This window comes from Sebastes umbrosus, chromosome 24, assembly GCF_015220745.1.
Source record: "Sebastes umbrosus isolate fSebUmb1 chromosome 24, fSebUmb1.pri, whole genome shotgun sequence".
Classification (NCBI taxonomy): domain Eukaryota; kingdom Metazoa; phylum Chordata; class Actinopteri; order Perciformes; family Sebastidae; genus Sebastes; species Sebastes umbrosus.
Window position 1 is genome coordinate 6,501,163 of NC_051292.1, and position 21,431 is coordinate 6,522,593.

A 21,431-nucleotide genomic window follows, 5' to 3' on the forward strand; every position below is an offset into this window, starting at 1 on the left:
TGATAACACGGCACTGATACGCGAAAATGAACTAAATTGGTTTTATTTCTGTAAAAAAAAGCTGGATACGTAATGCAATCATGTATGCCCAACCACCGTGTAACACCGGTAACACAGACTACCACAACAAGACTAGCTACCGTTCATTCTCAATTCTAGTATTCAATTAATTGCAAAGTTGTGTGTTGAACAAATGAAGTCCCGCCAGTCCCCCAAAAGTGCAGTCCCATTACACTTCCGCCCTTAAAGTATTTTGCTTGGTCACTCATTCACTTCAATTGGAGAATGGATGGCCACATTTCAAATCTTTTAGTACATACTGCAGCCATACTTGCCAACCTAGAGACCTTAAAAATAGGGAGGATTTCATAACCTAAGCGGTGTCCCTGGGGGTCGTCCCCCAGATACATTTTAGTTTCAAAGACGATTCCTGCATTCTGGTGACTTTAAAAGTATGAAAATAACAAAAATAATACGTACACTGCAACATAATTTTTATATTTAATTTTTTAATTTTTAATTTTAATTTCTCTCTCCGTTTCTCATCGTTCCTTCAAATGGGGTTGTGTTAACCGTGCTCATGAAAATAATAAATATGAACTATTCACGACCTAGGAAGTGGAAATATTCTGAAAGCTTGTGTTTGTTGACGTTGTTAGAAATACAATGTATTGGGACATATTAAATCTTTCTGGCGTACTAAATAGTATGGTAGTATAGGTACAAATTCAAGCATGTAGTTCCTGTTTTGATGCAATCTCTTTTTGTTGAACTTCGCCCCGCGGTTGCACGCCGTCGCTCTTGCACGCTGTTTGCAGTTTGTAATCGCTCTGCTCAGTATTCATTACCCACATATGAACCATGACATCCATTTTCAGGGCTGAGTGTGGGACAATTCCGTTGGACGAGAGGCTGGTGAACAGAATGCTTATGTGATGACAACTTTAAAAAGCTGCTGGGGAAAAAAGACATTGAGGGGTTGAAATTACCTGCACTAATAATGCCTTGCATGGTTAGTTTAGCATAATGCACTAACTCAATCAATACAAACACTAATTCTGATAATTTGTTGTTTTTTTTGTTCTTATTGCAGATGTTTCACATTAAAAGCCTACAGAGAAAGGGAGGCATTGTGCCCTTTTAGCTGCTGGAGGGTTTTTAATTTGAAACATCTATGACAGTAGCATATGTTGCGTCATATTGGAGATATTTCCGACTTGTAAAAAGTGTTCACACCAGCATTTAAGCAGCTCTGTCGCCTAAAAATTATGTTCCCAGACAACAAAACAGCATTGTGATTACATTTATTTTTGATGTATCACAGATACGTTGGTAATCATAGTCTGCAGTAATCCATATAGGGAGGAGGTCGGGGTGGATGGGTCTACAAACAACAGACTTTTGCCCAGGAGACCGCTGTTCATGTCCCATGTGACACTAAAAGTCAACGTTCAATTATTTTAATTACGTCCGAAGGTTAATAACAACCGTAGTCATTATAAGCCAAATCATGATGTTTTTTATTAACCTAACCAAGTAGTTCTGTTGCCTAACCCTAGTAGTTTTGTTGCGTTTTTTGTTTTCTTTTTGTTTCAATTTCGTAGTCATACTTTACAAGGTAGTTTTGTTGCGTTTGTTTTTTGTTTTTTTTCAATTTCGTAGTCCTGCTTAACAAATTAGATTTGTTGCGGTTTGGTTTGTTTTAATTCCGTAGTCATTTTAAGGCAAACCATTATGTTTTTTCACTAAATTGTTTTTTGTCTGTTTTTTTATTGTTTTGTTTTCTTTAATTTACAGCATTAACCACATGTTTATAACTGTTTTAAAACTGCAACCATAATCCGGGAGACAATACGTTTCCCTCGAAACCTAATTAAGAATGTAATTACATGTTTGATTTAGAATATTGCGCTAACTCGATTAATTACAAAAACAGAGTGCTGTCATGTCCGAGTTATCGTACTTATGAGTTTCCGACTTGTATAACATATTAACGGCAACATCGTTGCAATTAATTTAGAAACTCAGATTTTCCTATAAACTCAAATATATCTGACTGCAATGGGAATCTCTACTATCATAAACACCAATTGGACAAAAAAACAATTGCAATTCATTAGTGAGTGAAAACTCAAAGCAGAGGTGTGGTCAGTAGCCTATGACTTGACTATGTAGTTGTACTGATGGAGTTAGCTCTGCTGAAATGTTCCTGAATGTATCAATACAACAGGTAAACATAGAGGAAGAGTTGGGTTTCCATGAACAGCAATTTAAAACGGGAACACATCACAAATGTTTCTGTTATAAGCCTCTTTCAGGGCCACTATTTGTGCATTTACTACAACTTTCATCTGTCTCCACTTTTGCATCCATGACACGTCCTCAGCAACCTTCATAATATTTAATGTCTCTCTGCTGTCTCTCCCCCCCCTACCTTGAAACTTCAGCTGTTTTGGCCGCTACTCCTAAATACAACCCCCCTTTTTTTAATGCGTCCCACAAGGAAAGCAGCTTAAATTAATCTCTAGTCAGTCATTTACCCTCCCACACAAAGCACGCGGCCCCGCCATAGCCGCAATCTTTGATCAGAAATCTACAGCAGGCATCAGCTGTCTCGTCGGAAACTATACCTCCCAGTGTGATTCACTGTGGATGCTCTTAGTCTGACAGAATAACAGAAAGCGGCATGAAAACAAAAAAGAAAGAATCATCAGCCCTAACCATTATTGAGATCTTTACGTGACGTGAAAGCTTGTTGCTAGATCCCAAATAATCCCTAACATTTTGCCCTAGGGAAGTTAGACAGCGTAGGAGATGGTTCTTACTTCGCAAAGGGCTATGGGTTTAATTGTATCCTGTATCCTGGACTGCAGGATCATAGAGCCAAAAATGTCATTTTGGCCCAAAATTAAGTTTTATGCATCAACTGGCATTGTTTGTTTGGGTCTGATAACTTCCAGAAAGCGTGTCCAAAACTGAATGCACTTTTGAAATGCTAAACTCCGACAGACATTTACATTTTTTGAAGTGTTTTGGAGTTCCTGTAAAGTCAGATTAAAATGAGCTTTCACCACTTTGGCTCAAAGATCTCAGATGGATGTCGGTTAGTGAATTCAGTGATACAAAAATCCTCCCTGAAGTTTAATCCAAAGATCGTGGAGATACGTTATGATATACCTAAATACTCCTGGATGGTTAGTACCCTGTGTGTGGTATTGTGTGTCCAGGCACAGTATGTGAATGTGTGTGCTGCGGTGGGGATTGTGGCGCTGTGTGTTCCTGGCGGCTGGAGTGGGATCAGTCGAGGTGAGGCTGCCGCTAAAGAATGTTCTTCTGGAAAAGGACAAGGAAAGTGTTTCCATCTCGGGTCAGTTCCTGGCAAGAGCAGGACCACTAACTTTCTGAACACTCATACTAGTCCCCCAAGACCCTCTCCACTGCAAGAAGGAAAATACAGGCACTCACAAAATATATTTCTCTTTTTCAAATCATACTAAGAATGAATATGAGTCCAAAAATTGCATCGTCCAGCCACATGTGCCTGCTCCGAATGGCCACGCTCATAATTTGGCATGAAAAGCTGTCCGTCATTGAGATGGCAGGATACAATAATTTGATTGGGATACTGGTGCACACTTATGAGAGAACTTATAACCAGAGGGCAACCTACAGGTCTGACAAGTGAAGCCAAAGCGGAAGTGCCTGAAACTTGCATTATTTTTAATGGCCAGCAGGGGGCGAGTCCTCTGGTTGCAAAATAAGTCTGATTGTATATAAGTCTATGAGAAAATGGGCCTACTTCTTACTTGATTTATTACCTCAGTAAACATTGTAAACATGAGTTTATGGTCTCAATCTCTAGTTTCAAGTCTTCTTCAATACAGCATGATGTTCATTTAGTAAATTATGGTCCCATATAGAGTCAAATAGACCATAAAGCAGGGGATGCTTTAGGGCGTGGCTACCTTGTGATTGACAGGTCGCTACCACGGTGTTGTCCGGTCTGGGAGTTTTCTGTATTTTTGTCTCAGGACCTTCACCCTTTCACAGTGTGTTTCTGGTTTATGAAAGTTAATTGTAACATTTTGGTCACCAAGAGTATCTTAACCGGTGTTCTGTTGTAGCTCCACCCTCTCGTGTCACTTCTGACTCCAAAAACCAAGATGGCAACGGACAAAAACCAACATGACGACGGCCAAAATGCCGAACTCGAGGCTTCAAAACCGTAGTCCACAAACTAATGGGTGACGTCGCCGACTTCTTACTGTATATACAATCTATGGTTATAACCCTGCTTACTTTCTCACCTCCACTCAACTTGCCAATCGCCAACCTTGGTTGTAAATTGGATCCTCAGTTTCAGAAAGTTACAGAAATTGTTGAATGCAGCCCCTCCAATTCCCATGTCAGAAAAATGTGGGAGGAGACCCTGTTCCATTATCCAACACGCTCTAATGTTGGTGCCTAAAGTCATTGTTTTAATGCAACAAGTATGGTAGCACTGCATCTAATAGAACGCACGCAAATGGACAAAACACAATCAAAGTTGCAGTGTGTTGTGCTTCATATCCCACCTTAAAAAGTAATTTAGTTTTTTAATCAAAGTTTTACCTGCAGGGAGAGAGTCCCAGGCTCAAATTCTATTACTTCATTGATGCCACATTGTAGATGGAGATACTGCACAGCCCTTCCATTAGGAGGGCTTCGGTTATTTTCCCCTTTGGAGGTTATCCAACAGCACTCTTCAGAATTAAAGCACACGCATACAAGGCATCTTCATTCATTCAATCTCTGGGCAGACACAGTAGCTGAAGCTTTTTTCAAAACGCAAAGTCGAGTTTTTCACCTTGAACTATATGTTCCCATCTCGCCCCTGGTGATATTTCCATTGCACTCCAAATGACATTGTGCAAGCAGAGATGGTGAAATTGATGTTTTGTGTTAACTCTCGGTCTTCATCAAGGCCGCGGTTTCGTTTTGCTCTGAAGAAACTATCCTGTGAGTTCTTTTAGTGGCATGCTTTGTCACGGCTTTAACGAGGTTTGTTCTGTTACTTTTAATGGCACCAGAGAAATCAAGCAAAGAGGAGATGAAAGTCATAAAAGCTCTGCTATGGAAAGTAAAATCATCACTTGCTTTTTATTGTTCATTGCTTCACATTAGCTGCTTCATTTTTTTTTTGCGAAATGAAGGAAAAAAAAAAACTCTTGCCTTTCATTTCCAATCTTTCCGAAGACAACTCTGAATTTAGGAAAGCTGGCCTCCACTTAGTTTAGAGAGGGCTTATTTTTAACAACCAGGAATGAGCGGAATGCGGCGGAGTCGGTCTCCGTCTCTCGGGGTGAGCCCATTACGGGGATAAAGCACGACGGGGTTACGACCGAGACCTCTGCAAAGGGCACCGACGCTGTGGGTAGTCTGGGATTTGCAGGATTTTACACATATGTGCAGATGGACACGTGACCACAACACTCTCTTTTAAATGGGTCTCCTCCCAGGTCAAATTAATCCAAATAGACACATCAGCATATTATCTTCCAGAGGCATCTTTATGACTGAGATATACAACGTCTTAAAACCTCCCCTGATCAGTATCTTGGACAGTACTTTGGATTTGCATTCATACTGCATGACTCATGGGAAGCTCGGAGATATTCCGCGGTCGTGTCTCACTTCGGCCCGAAAAAAAAAAAGTGTTTGTGACCTTTTTAAAAGCATATTGGTAAGGCCCCCTTTGGAAAATGCCAAACACATTTCCCCTCAAACTGACCTCTGGCCTTCTAAGTGAGTTCACATGCGGGCAGTAAAGCGCTGGCTTCAATCAGCGAGGGGAAGATGTACAGCCGGTACCAGCCGAGCCGAGCAGAGGTGCAGCAGCTTCTTTTGAAGCCCAGTTTGGGATTAAGGGGGGAATTTTGTGTTTTGTTGGGTACAGACTGTGAGCTACCTGTCTCTGTCAAGTGATCTCAGTGAATAAACTGATTTAATCAGAGAGAAACTAATACATAGAAAGGCTCCCGAAAACAGATTTTAAGAGAGTGGGGGAGGGGGGAGCAAGACGGACAGATTAAGAGATATGGAGGGAGACGGGTGGGGAGAGCAGCAGATAAAGAAGTCTTGGTGATAAATGTAGAGGCACTATTTCCTCTGAAATAGATATTTTTGGTATGTACTATAGTCGAAAATCAAGATGGGAAAAGGTTGAAGAAAAGTGAAACAATCTGGATGGCTATAGGTATAACTAGGAGTAACTTTATTTTCATGTAGTTTGGGTGAACTGACCCCTTTATATGATCAATATGCCCACTGAGAGCAGGTTGTTCTCATACACCGCTCATAGCTACAGAAAGTAATGCACTGTAATTCATATATATCGCACATCAATTTGTATGAATCCACATAATTGTGAATGAGGAAGTATAAAGCCGCGTAATGAGGAGGTTTGGGTGGAAGGGCGGGTCAAAAAACAGCGAACCTTCGCCCAGGAGACCGGTGTTCATACCACGTGTGAAACCAGAAGTCAACGTTTATTTATTTGTCATGTAACTGCCGTACTTAAGTAGCGTCAACTCCGTAGTTATTTTAAGCCAAACCACAATCTTTTCCTACACCTAACTAAGTAGTTTTTGTCCCGTAACTTCCATCTTTAAGTTACGCCACTTCCAGAGTTATTTTAACTCAAGCCACAATCTTTTAGTACCTTAAGTAGTTTTGTTGCCTAAACCTAACTAAGTATTTTAAGCTTAGTTATTTTAATCCAAACCACAAGCTTTTCCTAAACCTAGCCACGCAGTTTCTGTCACATAACTTCCGTATTTAAGTAACGTCACTTCCATAGTTATTTTATCCCAAGCCACAGTCTTTTCCTAAACCTAAGTAGTTTTGTTGCCTAAACCTAACCAAGTATTTCAAACATTGTTATTTTAATCCAAACTACAATCTTTTCTAAACCTAACTAAATTGTTTCCTGTGAAGTTTATTTTGAAAAGACTGAGGCACGTGCATCACATGTTGCTGGACATTCATAGGAAAAGGCATGAAAAATGAGTAATAACTTTTTGTTAGATATCATATGTGCCGTTGTATGAGCATACGTTGCTGTGACTAGTTGCAAGCACCAAAGAGACCATTCATTATCACTGACAATCACACATTTATTAGGTGAATAAACAGACTCGAAACAAGGAATCTGTGTGTGCAATCATGTCCATCTGAGTATGTGAGCTGTCAGTCAAACCTGGCAAACATTCCCTCCGGTGCTTCAGGAGAGTACAGACCATACGATTCCCTCAAAACAAACAGACATGGCGCGCATTACTTCAAATGTCATTGTGAGTCAGAGAATGAAACAGGTCAGCCGGTCAACGGAAATATTTTGATTCACTGCTGTTTGTGAATATGTGACAAGGAACATGAGGAGTCAGAGTGAGTTATAATAATAAACTCTGAATCAACAGTAGCTGTGAATATCTTTACCTTGCTGGCTCCTTTTCGACATCAAAGTGGAGGCGATTAAAAAAACGACATCTTTCAGGATGATAAAGAGAGAAGGAAAGGGCACTCTTTGTCAGATTTCAGATAGAGTTGAGAGCATTCCAGTCGTGATTTTCTACATTATGCATGCAGACAGATCCTTTGCCTGAGTCTGACACTTTCACCAGCAACAACGGCTCAAGGTCATTCTCTGTCACACCAAAGAAATCCGCTGCAACATCACCGAGGCTAATGCAAATACACATAAATGGCACACACATGTCAATGCATGCACACACTAATAAACAAGAACACATACACAAAGATGGCTTAACACACACACAGATAAACACACGTGTATGTGTGGGTGTCAGGCAGCATCATCATTAGCTGTCAGCGGAACCCAATGTGTCCTCAAACTGTCACGTCCTCGCTGCTCGCCCTCAACCCATACCAACACCAGCTGGCACACCATGACAACACTACCTAGTCCCAAAGAGAACAGACTCAAAATCAGTAAGGAAATACATGCCTGCGTTGGCATACAAGTAATTTTAAAAACAGTAAAGAGAGCTAGTGATGAAATTATATTTTGTTATTAAATTGACTGGGGGAAAAAAGGTAGGATCATTTTCATTTCAACTGCATCTCACGGTCTTGATCAGTGAATGGAACTGGCTGAGGTGTCAACATTAGTCACATGATAACAAGCGGTTGCAGAAAAACATGTTTTATTCCTCAAAGTAACATCGTATTGCAAGTATCATTTTAGTTTGGGTGCCAATACTAAAGTATAGTATCAGCAGTAAATGTCAAATGATACCCAACCCTGCCAGTCTACAGTTTATAAAGGCTCCAACCAAAATGACAAAGAAACAAAAATGATTACAAAGAGACACAAAAAGACCACAAAGAGGCCAAAACAAATAAACAGAGACTCAAAATGACTACAGAGAAACAAAAAGACCACAAAGAGACCAAAACAAATAAAAATAAACTCAAAATGACTACAAAGAGATACAAAATGATTGCAACGAGACAAAAAATGACTACAGGGACACAAAATGACTACAAAGAGACACAAAATGACTATAAAGAGACACAAAATGACTACAACGAGACACAGAATGACTACAGGGACACAAAATTACTACAAAGAGACACAAAACGACTACAAACAGACTCAAAATGTACATAAAGAGACACAAAACAACTAGAAAGAGACACTAAACGACTACAAAGACACACAAAATGACTCCAAAAAGGAGCAAAATCGACCACAAACAAAAAATAACAACGAAAAGAAATTACAAAGTGAAACAAAACAACTGCAAAGACTCAAAATGACTACATGAGACACAAAACAACTACAAAAAGACAGAAACTTACTAAAAAGAGACACACAATGACTACAGAGACACAAAACAACTACAAAGAGACACAAAAGAGTTACAAAACAACTACAAAAAGGAGCAAAACAAACAACAAAATGGCCAAAACAATTACAAAGTGAAACAAAACAACCGCAAAGAGACACAAAATGACCCAACAAAGAGGCTAAACATCTATAAAGTCTGTGTGACTTCCAACCAATGCTAAAACTCTGTAACAAGGTCAACAAAGATGGGAAATCCGTGACCAGATTGCGACGTGCACTGAAGCGTCAAATTGAGACCGTCTTAATGAATCATTCAGGATGTTACCGACTCATAAAATCACATTTTCTAATTAATGCTAATTTCAAAAATGTGCAAAAGTGGTGAGATTATTTGACTTGCTATATCATTATGAATCCCAATCAATCAGTATCAAGACTTGAGGCTTTATCATGAGACAATTGCATTAAATAAGTCGCTGGATATCATGCACCGCGTGGGCAGCATCAACCGGCTCTCAGGCGGTCACTGGCACACACACGGCTGAGTTTGTCTTCAAGCTAATGTGCTATTTCAGGCGTCACTACATTATCTATTAAAATTCTCACACAGTAAAGTGCAGTATAGCTGCCTTGTTGCATTGAGTGAAATAAGGGTGTGATGAGGCATAGAAAGTTCTCTTCACTTGTCCTCCTTTGAGCCCAGGGTAAAAGCAAATCTAATTTAAATATATATGTGGAGTTCATGGCAGAAAGGAATATTCTCATATTCCCCTGTGAAGTGCAGTCATATTCAAACTAAAATCCTAATTATGTCCAATGTGAAACCATCCAATTAGTGCATGGACATACCTCTTCACAATGCTCCGCTTGTATTCCGTACCCAATCACCTCACTTGTCCCTGGAAGTTATATAACTCCTCGTACGACTTTAAATGGAGGTCAGCTCAAGCTCCGTTCACAAAGGACGGCAAACCTCATTGGCTGGCGAACAGGCATCGCCTTTCAGTATAATCACAGTCCTAATATTGAACATATGAAGTGCTTTACCCTCAACTGGAATAAAAGATCAGTGAAATGTGGAGTCAAATCATCTAATCAAAAACACTTATCAGTCCGCTAGCTGTCCGTTCTGTGTGTGTGCTGAAAAAATAATCCGGGGTTTATACACAGCCATGGCTCTGGGAATGGGAAACAAACAAAGAGGCTCAGACCGAGCCTTTATGGCTGTATCCAATGTTTTTGAAAGGCTAAACGCCAACAAATATGGATTGAAGCAGCATATTCTGTTAGATAAAAACATGTGCATTTTGGAAATGATTACATCCAACAATCCTATGCAGCCACAACTGGAATCTAATTCTACAAATAGTATAATAGGCGGTTTGTTTGATTTGGTTTGTATGATATTTTACGAAAAGTTATTCCTCATTTTTCGTGCTTTTCCTACGAATATCCAGCAACACGTCTCAATTTCTGCTCGTTACATGCATACAGTATTTTCAAAATAAACTTACGTCTTCGCAGGAAACAACTTGGTTAGGTTTAGGCACCAAAACTACTTTGTTAGGGTTAGGAAAAGATCGTGGTTTGGGTTAAAATAACTATAACTTAAGTACGGAAGTTAAAAAATAAATCAATGCTGGTTCCAGCCAGTCTCCTGGGCAAAAGTCTGCTGTTTTTACCCCCAACCGTTCACCCCGACCTACTCCCGACGCTGTGTTTGTCGCTCTTTATACTTCATGGTTACGTGGATGAAATATGCATTGATTTCGTGGGATATATACAAATAACAGTGCATTACTTTTTATAGGTATAGCTACAAACAGTGTATGAGAACAGCCTGTACTATTCATTATCGAGCCTGAAACCGGTACCGACAACGTTATCTTCACTTCAAGAGTAATGGATGCATAAAGAGAAAGGCAGTGGAAATCTGGCACCTGCTAATGCTCTAAGGGAGCACTGACGGGAGGGGTGCGTTTGTTTGGGTGTTGAGTCAACAAATCTTTCTCCTGAATCACAGTCTCAACCTTTTAATGCCGTAATTTACAAGGCCATGAAATAACCTAATAGGCAGACTGGAAGTTCCACCACATATCTAGCAGCACTTGTGACCTTTCGGGAGGAATCTCTCCAACCCGGTGCCAATGATTCAATCAGCCGAGCCTGAAAACTGCTCCAGCCGGGACACGGATTCCTACTGCGGCCACAAAAAGTGCATTGATAATACACAGCTTTGGTAGCGCAACTCTGCCATTTGGAGCCCTGACGAAGGTAATAGGAAATACTATTTGAGGATGTTTGAGAAGCAGGTTGTTATTTTAAAAGTCATATACTGCTGCTTTAGATGAGCCTCCCCGCGGTGGAAAGAATTGACTTCTTTCCCAGGTGTGCCGAGTGACGGCGTGAAGCATGAATAAGTTATAAGTGAAAGTCAGGCTCTCCGACCTCCCTTGCTCTCGTCCCTGCAGTGCGGTGCAGCTCTGTGTGTGTGCCATATGTGTGTGTGTGTTTAATGTAATGCAATAATGTATTATAGTCCACCTGGCAGTGAGAAAATATTCAGATTTATGGGCCTGCCATTACCTGTGACGGGGAGAGTGCTCATACACACACATAAAGAAGTAGAGACATCTCACTTTGCTTATAGTGAATATACAAGCATATATCCTCTATGGTCATAAAAAAAGAGTTGTTAGCTGGGAATGAAGATGACTAAGACATGGAGTACAAAGTCAGTGAGAGGAATGGAAAGATGGGGCATTAATCAGAGGACATGCATTTTGCATGAAGGTGGGGAGGGGGCTTCGCGCAGTGTGACTACAGTGTAAGACAGCTATGAATTATAAATGGAATAAATGATGGTCTCAGTTGGATCATTAATGGTCTGAATTATTAATCAAGTCGTTCGGGCTCAGGTGTGATTTTAATAATCCTTAATCATCTATTTTAGTAGGTTTAGGGCCTCTGAAAGGCATCTGAGATCCAGGTGTAAATAAAGCTGTTTGCCTCATCTTGTAAAAATCAAATTACTTAATTACTTAAATCACTCTCAAATTCATTGATGAATATGAATGAATATCAAGATTGGCTAGTGCACATACTGTATCGTCTTTAAAGAAGAGCTTTACGATTGAGTGTTTGAATGACAAATGTAGTGCATATAGCAATAACTGCACCTCTTTTTGATGAATGATGATTGATGCTATAGCAAGGCAATGGAAGGATATCTTCACGACCATATGAATATGTGCACATGCAACCCTGTCTGCTTATAGATTACTTCTGTTGTGATTTGATGCTATATCAAAATAAATTGAATTGAATTGAATTGAATTGAATTGAATTGAATTATAATCATATTTACATATTCCTAATTTGTTTAGCTCTTTCTGTTTTATCAAGTCATTCAATGGGCGTTATCAGTGGTTATAAGCCCCATAGATGTGGGTCAGTAGGGGCCTACTACACCCTCGATTCGCATGGGCAAACACAGAATAAAGGTATAAAAGAAGACGTCAGCAACCTCTAGCGACCATGGTAATTATGACAGCAAGTCCGGCACTGTAGTATAGATAGCGTGAAACTCCATGTGGGGTGGAGAAGGTTGTCACAGTTAACGGGATAATAAAGCATTAACGCAAATTCATTTTAACACCACTAATTTCTTTAACACATTAACCCAGCTTGCAATTTTTCTGGACAATATTTGTCATTGTTTTGTGTTGTTAATTGATTTCCACTAATACATATAAATATACATTTGCATAAAGCAGCATATTTGCCTACTCCCGTGTTGATAAGAATATTAAATACTTGACAAATCTCCCTTTAAGGCAGATTTTGAACAGATAAAGAATGTAATTAATTTGCGATTAATCGCGATTAACTATGGACAGTCATGCAATTTATCGCGATTGAATATTTAAATCGATTGACAGCCCTAGTTAGAACGTGTTGCTTTTAAGTTTCACTTTCACTTTTACAATGTAGTAGGTTTAGTAGCCCTTTACTGACCCACATGCATGGTGACACCAGACATCAGATATATTTCTTAAATCATGGAGGAGGTTCAAGAGGCAGATACAAATATCTATGTCACTTCTAATGCAGTATTTAGACAGACATGCAGACAGTCCGGGGCACAGGCAGGTAGACGTGCCGACCCTTGAGGTGCTTCCCAGGGGATAAGAACTCTTAAAGCGAATGACATTTGCTTCCTGCTTGCCCCCTCTACATGTCTTGTTTCTCCATCGAGCTCGAGCTGTCCCCTCAGGCCGAGCCAACACCTCGTCTCTATTCTTCTAACATCAGCACAGATAAATACTGCCAGCCGCGGACACACAGGGCCAGTCTCACACACAAACACACACACATTGACCTCAGAGGTTCAATCAATAAACCACCCACAGCACTTTTCCAAAGCTTGGAGAAAGACATTGTCTGTCTGAGTGTGTGTGTGTTTAGCTACTGCTCTCCAAAACAAACAAAGCGATCTATAAGACCATTGCATTACTCCCCCTTGGAATGCACGGCTTCCTACATCTCAGCGCACGTTATCTGTTTGCACAAAGGAGTCCATTCTTAACAATGTGGTTAAAAAGAGAGAGGAAAAAAGGTTCATTTTTAACAGATAAAAATGTGTGATTAATTTGCGATTAACAATTAAATATTTTACTCGATTGACAGCCCTGCTGTAAATACAGTACAGCTCAACGCAATAAAAAACAAATGCCTCAATCTACTCTTAGAAGTCAGAATAATTGTCTACATCCTTAAGGAAATGCATGTTTATCAATTGCAGGAAGTTTCACCTCGATTTGGCCGACGCAACATCATCCCTGATGCTTTTACGACTCAGATGGAACTTAAATAGTTGAATTATCCCCCAAGATACTGAGCTCAACTTCCCCTTTAGCACTGCATTTGGGTCCAATTTTCCCAAACAGTTTGGTTCCTACGTGACTGTGATCCAGTTGATTTGACACATTCCTTCTGTGGTTTTCCCTCGAGACTAATGCGGGCCAAAAGTGATCAAGCAAACAGATGTTTAGACCACTGGATGATATCACTTTGCTTTGTTCGGGGGGCACGCACATCCAATTGTTTTTTAACTGGTCATAAATGCTGGCTTGTCCAACTTTTACAAGCATTCACATTTAGACGTTGGCTCTATATCTTCGTACATGCTGACTTTGTCAGGAAGATTGTGTTTTCTGGCTGGGTGCGCCACAATGTTTGGATTTTTGGGGGGATTTATTGGTGGCAGTTAACTTTGTCTCCATTCCTTTGCTGACTTGGCTTAATTTTTGTTGTCACACCAGAATATATAGTATGTAATGAATGGGAGCGCACTGTTATGCTTTGAGGTTTTGCTTACAAATCATGACACTGCACCTGTAAAACCATCTCCCATAATTAGGGAGCATCTTTTCCTGGAATCACAAGGGGGGAGCATGATGTAATATCATGATACAGTGATAAAAGTGCTTGTTTTGCAACCACATTTGTAATGTTGAACTAGAACTCTTTCAACGGCTCTCCTGGCACTCCCAGTTTATGAATTCTCCACGAGGACACATCGATCCACTCCCGCTCGTAGGCCAGACATTGACTCTGAGCCCCAGCTAATCAAAGAGCCTATTAATGCAGCCGGCGGTATGCACACCGAGACGCAGCGTTAATCAATGGCATACTAAGCTGCACAGGCACTGACTTTGTGAACTAGATGAGACAAATGGTGTCAGCCATTATGTCGTTGAGAATGATCGTGTTCAAATTGCCTTCTGTTGCTATTTAGGAGGTCTTTTCTATTGTGCTCTTTTCTGTTGGTAATCGCAGAAAAGGTTTTGTTGACTCCAACAGCCGTGAAAAAGATCAATCAGTCAAATCAATGTTTTTCTTTCAATGGGAATACTCCAGACACCACTGACATTCAGTCATTGTCTTTGCCTTATTCAGAGTCACATGGGGCAGCATCCTTATGCATGAGCAAGAAATGGGCAAAGAAATTGAGACAAAAGGTTGCCATTTAACCATCCATCCATCCATCCATCTGCAACCGCTTATCCCGTTAGGGGTCGCGGGGGGGCTGGAGCCGATCCCAGCCGACATTGGGCGAAGGCAGGGTACACCCTGGACAGGTCGCCAGTCCATCGCAGGGCTGACACATAGAGACCGACAACCATTCACGCTCACATTCACACCTACGGGCAATTTTAGAGTCCACAATTAACCTAACCTGCATGTCTTTGGACTGTGGGAGGAAATTTAACCATATCTTTTATTTTAACCTTTTCTATTCAGTTAGCCGGTTTGGATCAGTGCGGTTAGGTCGATGTAGTGGCATCCATCGGGCTACACCCGCTGAACCCATAGAGTTAAGTAGAGGGCGGAGCATGTGTGAGTTAGAACGAAAGTTACGATACTGTAACCCTAGTTATATAAGCACAGGCAGAGCCCTCTACCAAGGAGGCCCTGCCGCTCCAGTGCCGCTTGCTGAAGAGGCTGTAGGATACCAGGTAGCGCTGTACATTCCTCATGGAGCCTTTTTGAGAACTGTTTTTGTCCGGTACATTTCTGTAATTTATTGTTGGATTATTTTCAGTAATTTATCGCCAAGTAAAGACAGTTTGTCTGGCCACTGTCCACTGGCTCAACAGAGGTGCCAATGAATTGAAGAAATGCAAAAACAGTTCAACTTTTCCGTAATGCAACGCAGCATTTAACACAATACGTGCAAGTTCCCGTTCCTAGTGGATTACTTTGTAACCTGAACACTGTATTTCTACTCCACCTGGCGACTGTGATAACTTTCCAGAGTTGCAAAATCATGTCCCATTGTATTCGAGTCGTTGTGTGTTTTGGCGTCTGATTCAAACTCATAGACCTACCACTCAAATGAGCCTGTCTGGATTGTATTTAATGTCTCACTGGTACCAGAAACAACATGCTCCCACCAACACAGCCCCTTCCATTGCCTCAACATAGAGCTGGTTTCTGTCTGAATGCGCCTTTGCATATTAAAACTATAAAGTCAACGTGGTTGACTCATGAGGTACAATTAAGTTTCACACAGCTTCATAGCAAACAGGCCTAGTTTGTTATGATGTCATTAAATTCAGGCTGTTGTCATACACCATTTGTATACCATATGCCTATGAAAAGCAATGCACTGTAATTCATATACTGTATATCCCAAGAAATCAATTCCTATAATCCACGTACTTGTGTACCAGGAAGTATAAAGAATGACAAACACTGTGTAGAGAGGATGTCAGGGTGGATGGGTGGTTAAAAAACACAAGTCAACGTTAATTTATTTCTTATGTAACTTGCCTAAAATACCTACCCTTAACCATTTGAGGTCAGTGCCTAACCTTAACCATTCAAGGTCAATGCCTAACCTCAATTATTCAAGGTCAATGCCTAACCTTAACCATTTGAGGTCAATACTTAACCTTAACCCATCGAGGTAATTTTTGATTGGCAATTGCATGAACTGCGTTGCAAACAAGTTTGAAAAGCTTTGTCTTAGTGCAACTTAATTGCATGCAACTCTCCAGGGCCAGTTTCCCAGCACATTTAACAATGATAAGACTCCACCATTGTCCTGTAGTGGCTGGCACAAGCACACACTGTATTGAGAGAAGTTGGATCGCCAACGCAGCCAGAGCTGCAGTGGAGCCAAAGCTGTGTGTTTAGCAGAGGCCGAACAGAGCAGGGGCACTTGACTAGTTCACGGTCCATCTCATCATCAAGTGTCTTTGGCTCTCTCAAGCTTTGTCATTGTGCAGATAAACATTCAAGTGCCATGTTTGGTCACCCGGAGAACAAACCGGCCCATTCACACAGTCCAAAACCCCGAGGGTGGATGAAAGGGGGTCATTGCAAATAAAATGCCTCGGCTTGCATTTAAAACTCCCCCTACTTCTTTCCGAAACCCCCGCTGTCCTTTCTCTCCATTCAAACTCATTTTTCTGGGCTTTGGTATAAGACAAGGAGGTGGCGAGGAGCCAGAGTTCGGCTGCCGGGGAGCTGAAACATGAATGCCAAGCTCTCGAGTCCCTCGACAGAGAGATGGGATTTTATAGCTGGAATGCAGGGGGTTTGGCCGGGCATGAAAAAGATTGGACACATTGGGAGTTGCTGATGCCAAGGCCTCCTAGCTCGGGACCCCGCTGGGCTCCAAATATGGCAATGGGGGTGTTAAAACTGAAAATAATTTGAGCATACTGCAGGGACATTTTGAACGCGTAATGTAATATTCTAATATTAAAATCAACTGACCCTTTTCATGATAAAAAAGTGATTGAATCTATAGGTTTTTTTCTGAAAAAATTACATAAATACCATCACTATGTAGCCATCTTTGGCTTTCACCAACACCTTTACTCCTCGAAGTGACAAGCCACGAACTCACATCTACGCTCTGGGTTCATGTCTCCGAACCTTCCTCCACACACCGTTTCACTTCATTTTAGCTCAGCGCCAGTAGCTCCAGGTACGCAACTGTCACATCCTGCTGCATTCAGCAGCGCCTCCTCTCTCCACATGTCAGCACTGATAAGGGAGCGGAGTGTGTGGAATCCGTAATAGGGAAGGGGAGGGACCGAGGTTGTTGTGAACTGCAAATACGTCCGTGATCACAACAGTAATGGCTACCTCGAACGGTTTCTGTTGGCTCGGCTAGAAATGAATAATGAAACGTTTCATCCAAATTGAAGCAAAAGGTCAAAGCACTACCAGGACTCCTGCAATCTACTCATGTTGCAACATGTGATTCTTTAGAAACATCATGTTTTTATCTGGCTCAAAAAAACATTTCAAAATAGATGAAACATGAATTGCATCGATATAAAATGGAATTTCGGGGGGGGGGAATTGCATTTTAAGATATGTTTCATGTATCTTGCGCTTAAAGAGGACCTATTATGTTCATTTTCAGGTGCATAGTTGTGTTTTGGGTTTCTACTAGAACATGTTTACATGCTTTAACGTTAAAAAAAAACACTTTATTGTTCACATACTGGCTGCCCCCCGAACCAAAACTCTTCGGACTCCGCTCTAACTTGTTACTTGGTGACATCACCACGTTACGGAAGAAAAGGCGGGACTTCAAGCAAGGCATTTCAGGCAGTTCAGGAGCAGTCTTTCTCCATTTGGTGTTGACTTTGGGCTTTGTAACTTTGCAGACCTTTTACATGCACAAAAAAACATATAACACACTGAAGGAAAGGGAAAAAGTACGAACGCATAATAGGTCCCCTTTAAGTAAGTTGTAGATTCATGCTGCTCAATCAGCCACAGAGGAATCCCACCGACTGCAGCAGCAGCTAAATCCACTTTACATCATTATTCAATATGTAGAGCTGTGTGTGTTTGTGTGCCGGCCTTTAATAAACCAAACACATTTCACCAGAACATCGCTTCAGTCCAAAAATAAGTCCACGGCGACATTCAAAGCAGGCAATCACAAATATAACCTGCTGATGTAGTGTAGGTAAACACGCATGTTCACAATAAACCTCCATGTTCAGCATGCAGCTTAGTTAGGTTGTCCATAATTGATAACCGAGTGTATACACTGTCTGTATTATTCATCGGCCACGTCAGTTGCAATTCACTTCAGACACATTGCTTCGCAGTGAAGCATGGGAGGGTGTTTAAAGCCGAAACGTCACAGAAATTCATGCAGACCTGAAGGAATTTGAACTACTTATCATATGAAGTTTTAACCTTTGCAGAGTACATTTTTGCATTAAAACCTGGCGGTAGAAAGCAAGGGAGGAACTTTATAGTGAATAATCTTCAGTATGGAGGCATCTGAGAGCACAGACGAATAATTCCATTAAAGTACAATATAATGAGAAACATGTCAATCAAAGTTGTTGCTGTTCTAGAAGGTGCTTGCGAATTTAAATCAGTCTTTAAATTATTTATAGGGCTGTCAAAGTTAAAGCACTAATAACACGTAACACAATTTTGTTTTAATGCCACTAATTTATTTAACTCATTAACGCAACTTGCGATTTTTAGGTTGTAGCGGGCTCAGTTTTAAAGCGAGAGTGAAGATACTGGCATTATATGAACATTTTTGACTAAAACATAAGATGCATCCTCATAATTCTAACAGTACTCTGAGGTCACCACAGAGATTAACAAAGCCAACAAACAAGGCCTATTATACTGACAAGCGGAAGATTTAGCTTCATGATATATCCAGTTCAAATGTGGAACATTGGCTTCCACAATACGGACATAAGTCCAAACAAGCAATTTGCCCATTGGCTCATGTACGCAGAGAACACAGAATAAATTGGATAATATGTTGGTATAAACAAACAAAGGCCTTCTGGGTAGTTGCAGGGTACAGCGAACAAGCTAGTGGTAAAACATAAATATGTCATTGTATAAATTTAACATGCAACACAGAACAGATAGTCCTCAACTTCAGTGGGTTGAAAAGCGGTTTTAAAATGCTCAGACACACCTTGATTATGTAATAGGTGATTAGATATGACCCAATAAATACAACACAGGTACGAATGTACATATTTCACACTGGTTCCCTCGACAAAAAGCCAATGGGATTTTTCCATTGGGTTATTGATTATTGCAGAAAATAAGCTCTGTGGCAAACAAAAGTTTATGATATTTAAACGTTTTGTTCAGCAAGATAATCTTCATAAATGAAGTGTGAATGCAGTCGCCAGAAATAAAAAGCTAACGTTATGCTATAGACGAACTACACCACCGTCCCATGAGCACGAGTATACACAACGAGGCATGATGACGTTTAGTAGTCTCATTTAGCTACCACATTTCGCCTTTTTTAAGACGCATAAAGGCTTCAAATTCACAAGTTGGGCATCTACTGACATAATTTATATTGTAGAGCAAAACGTTAAAATCTCTTAGGCTTTTGTTTAACCACAGACCTTATCTAACTAAAAACCCATTCAAAAAACCCATTGACTTCCAGTAGAACTCTATATGCAGGGGCTTTATGTTGTCAAATAAAGCTGTATTAAGAACCTTCAAATTGTGTATAACCACTGTTAAGTAATAGTAATAAAGCAGTAATTTACAGTTATTTTATTACATTTACATAACAAACTATCGTATTTTCTTGTTTCCATTTAAAAGGTAGTTGTTTTGTGTCCATCTACTCATGTACTTAGAGGTTGAATTAAGGACCCTGCAGACCTTTAATGAAGCATCTTGAGTTCATGGTTACCAAACACAAAGCCAACCGAAAGTCAATGAACAACACATGCAGCAAATCAAGTTCAAAACTAAAAACAAAGCTGCGCAAAAAGCCACGCCGAGACAATGACAGCGGCAGACACGTGCATCCAAACTCCCACGCTTGGACCACATGGAGCAATCTAGACCCCCCTCCCCACCCCGTCCCGACCCACTCCGATGTATGACATCCCATTGTGCATGTGCTACGAGGAAGAAGAGGGGGAAAAAAGACCCTAAACCGCCTCTAAAGGAATGGTCCCAATGAAAGTGAATTAAGCAACAAAGGGAGGCACTTACATTCAAGAGCCTCACATGGTCCTCCGACAGAAAAGAAGAGAAGCGTGCAGTGATTCCAGTCTGGGGAAACAACAGTGAGTAACCTTGAAGAGAGAGGGAAGGGAAAGGAGAGAGAGATGGAAAAAGAAAGGTGAGAGAGGACGCAGATTCATGCATCCGCACACGCAGCGCACTCGCAAATCAAAACACTTAGGATCTTTTCTTGCATCTCCCCTCCTCCTCCTGTTCAGCTGCCCCCCCACCCCCACCTTACCCGTGCCTTCGGGTTTTACTTGTCATGTGTTCAGGCTCAGGCAAGCGTGAAGCGGACTGAGGAAACCAGCGCTGCAAGTGCTTCGTCCAGCGGTCTTGAAACTCATGCTTGTATTACTGGGAACATTGAGCTTTCTTGGACCCTCCTGCGCTTTTGATCCAGAGCAGATGGATGGTGAGGCGGGAGACGGTATCCAGCATCTTGGCTTGTCTGTCACACCTTCTTGGGATCTCATCCTAAAAATAAATAGAAAAAAAATCTCCTGTGGAAAATGTAGATAAATCTCTTTCCGAGGCATGTGTCCAGTTTCCAACAACAGTTGGCTCCAATTTTACACCTCAGTCCCAACAAGGATAATGAAACTGCAGACACACTCACGTTGCCTCGATTCAATTAAATGCAGGGCTCTCGCTGTGCAACCATTTGCTGATTACACAAAACATTACACTCCATATATCTATTTTTTTTCTCTCATTTAAAGAGCTGATGCAAACTGCCTCAATTTTTCATAATGTTTGCATTTTCCTTAGCTTTGAGTTGCTTTTAAATTTTAGCTGTCTTCACCCAAGGGAACAAAAGCACAGCGGGATCAGCATATGTTTTCATATTCAAACTCAAACGCCACAGTTTAACTTTGAGCACTTTGGGCTGAAACTGTGCTTTTAAAGACTAATATAGTATTTTATTTACCAAGAGCTGATGTTTTAATTTGACTATTCTCTTGCAAGAAAATAAAACAATTGTAAATCCTTCATAACGTTGGTCTTGGTGGGAAGGAAA

General features: G+C 40.8%; 1 protein-coding gene across 2 annotated transcripts in view; it reads right to left on the reverse strand.

Moving 5' to 3' along the window:
* The window catches only part of LOC119483980 (E3 ubiquitin-protein ligase Midline-1-like), a 60,560-nt gene extending 39,683 nt beyond the window's left edge, over positions 1 to 20,877 (reverse strand). The window contains exons 1-2 of one of the 2 annotated variants that reach the window (XM_037762517.1): positions 20,652 to 20,877; positions 20,399 to 20,481 (exon numbers count right to left, since the gene is read on the reverse strand). The gene's annotated coding sequence lies outside the window, so the exon portion shown is untranslated. Of the gene's footprint in view, positions 1 to 20,398 lie in introns of both variants that reach the window. The other variant, XM_037762516.1, reaches the window with a different exon arrangement.
* Between the last annotated feature and the right edge of the window lie 554 nt (positions 20,878 to 21,431).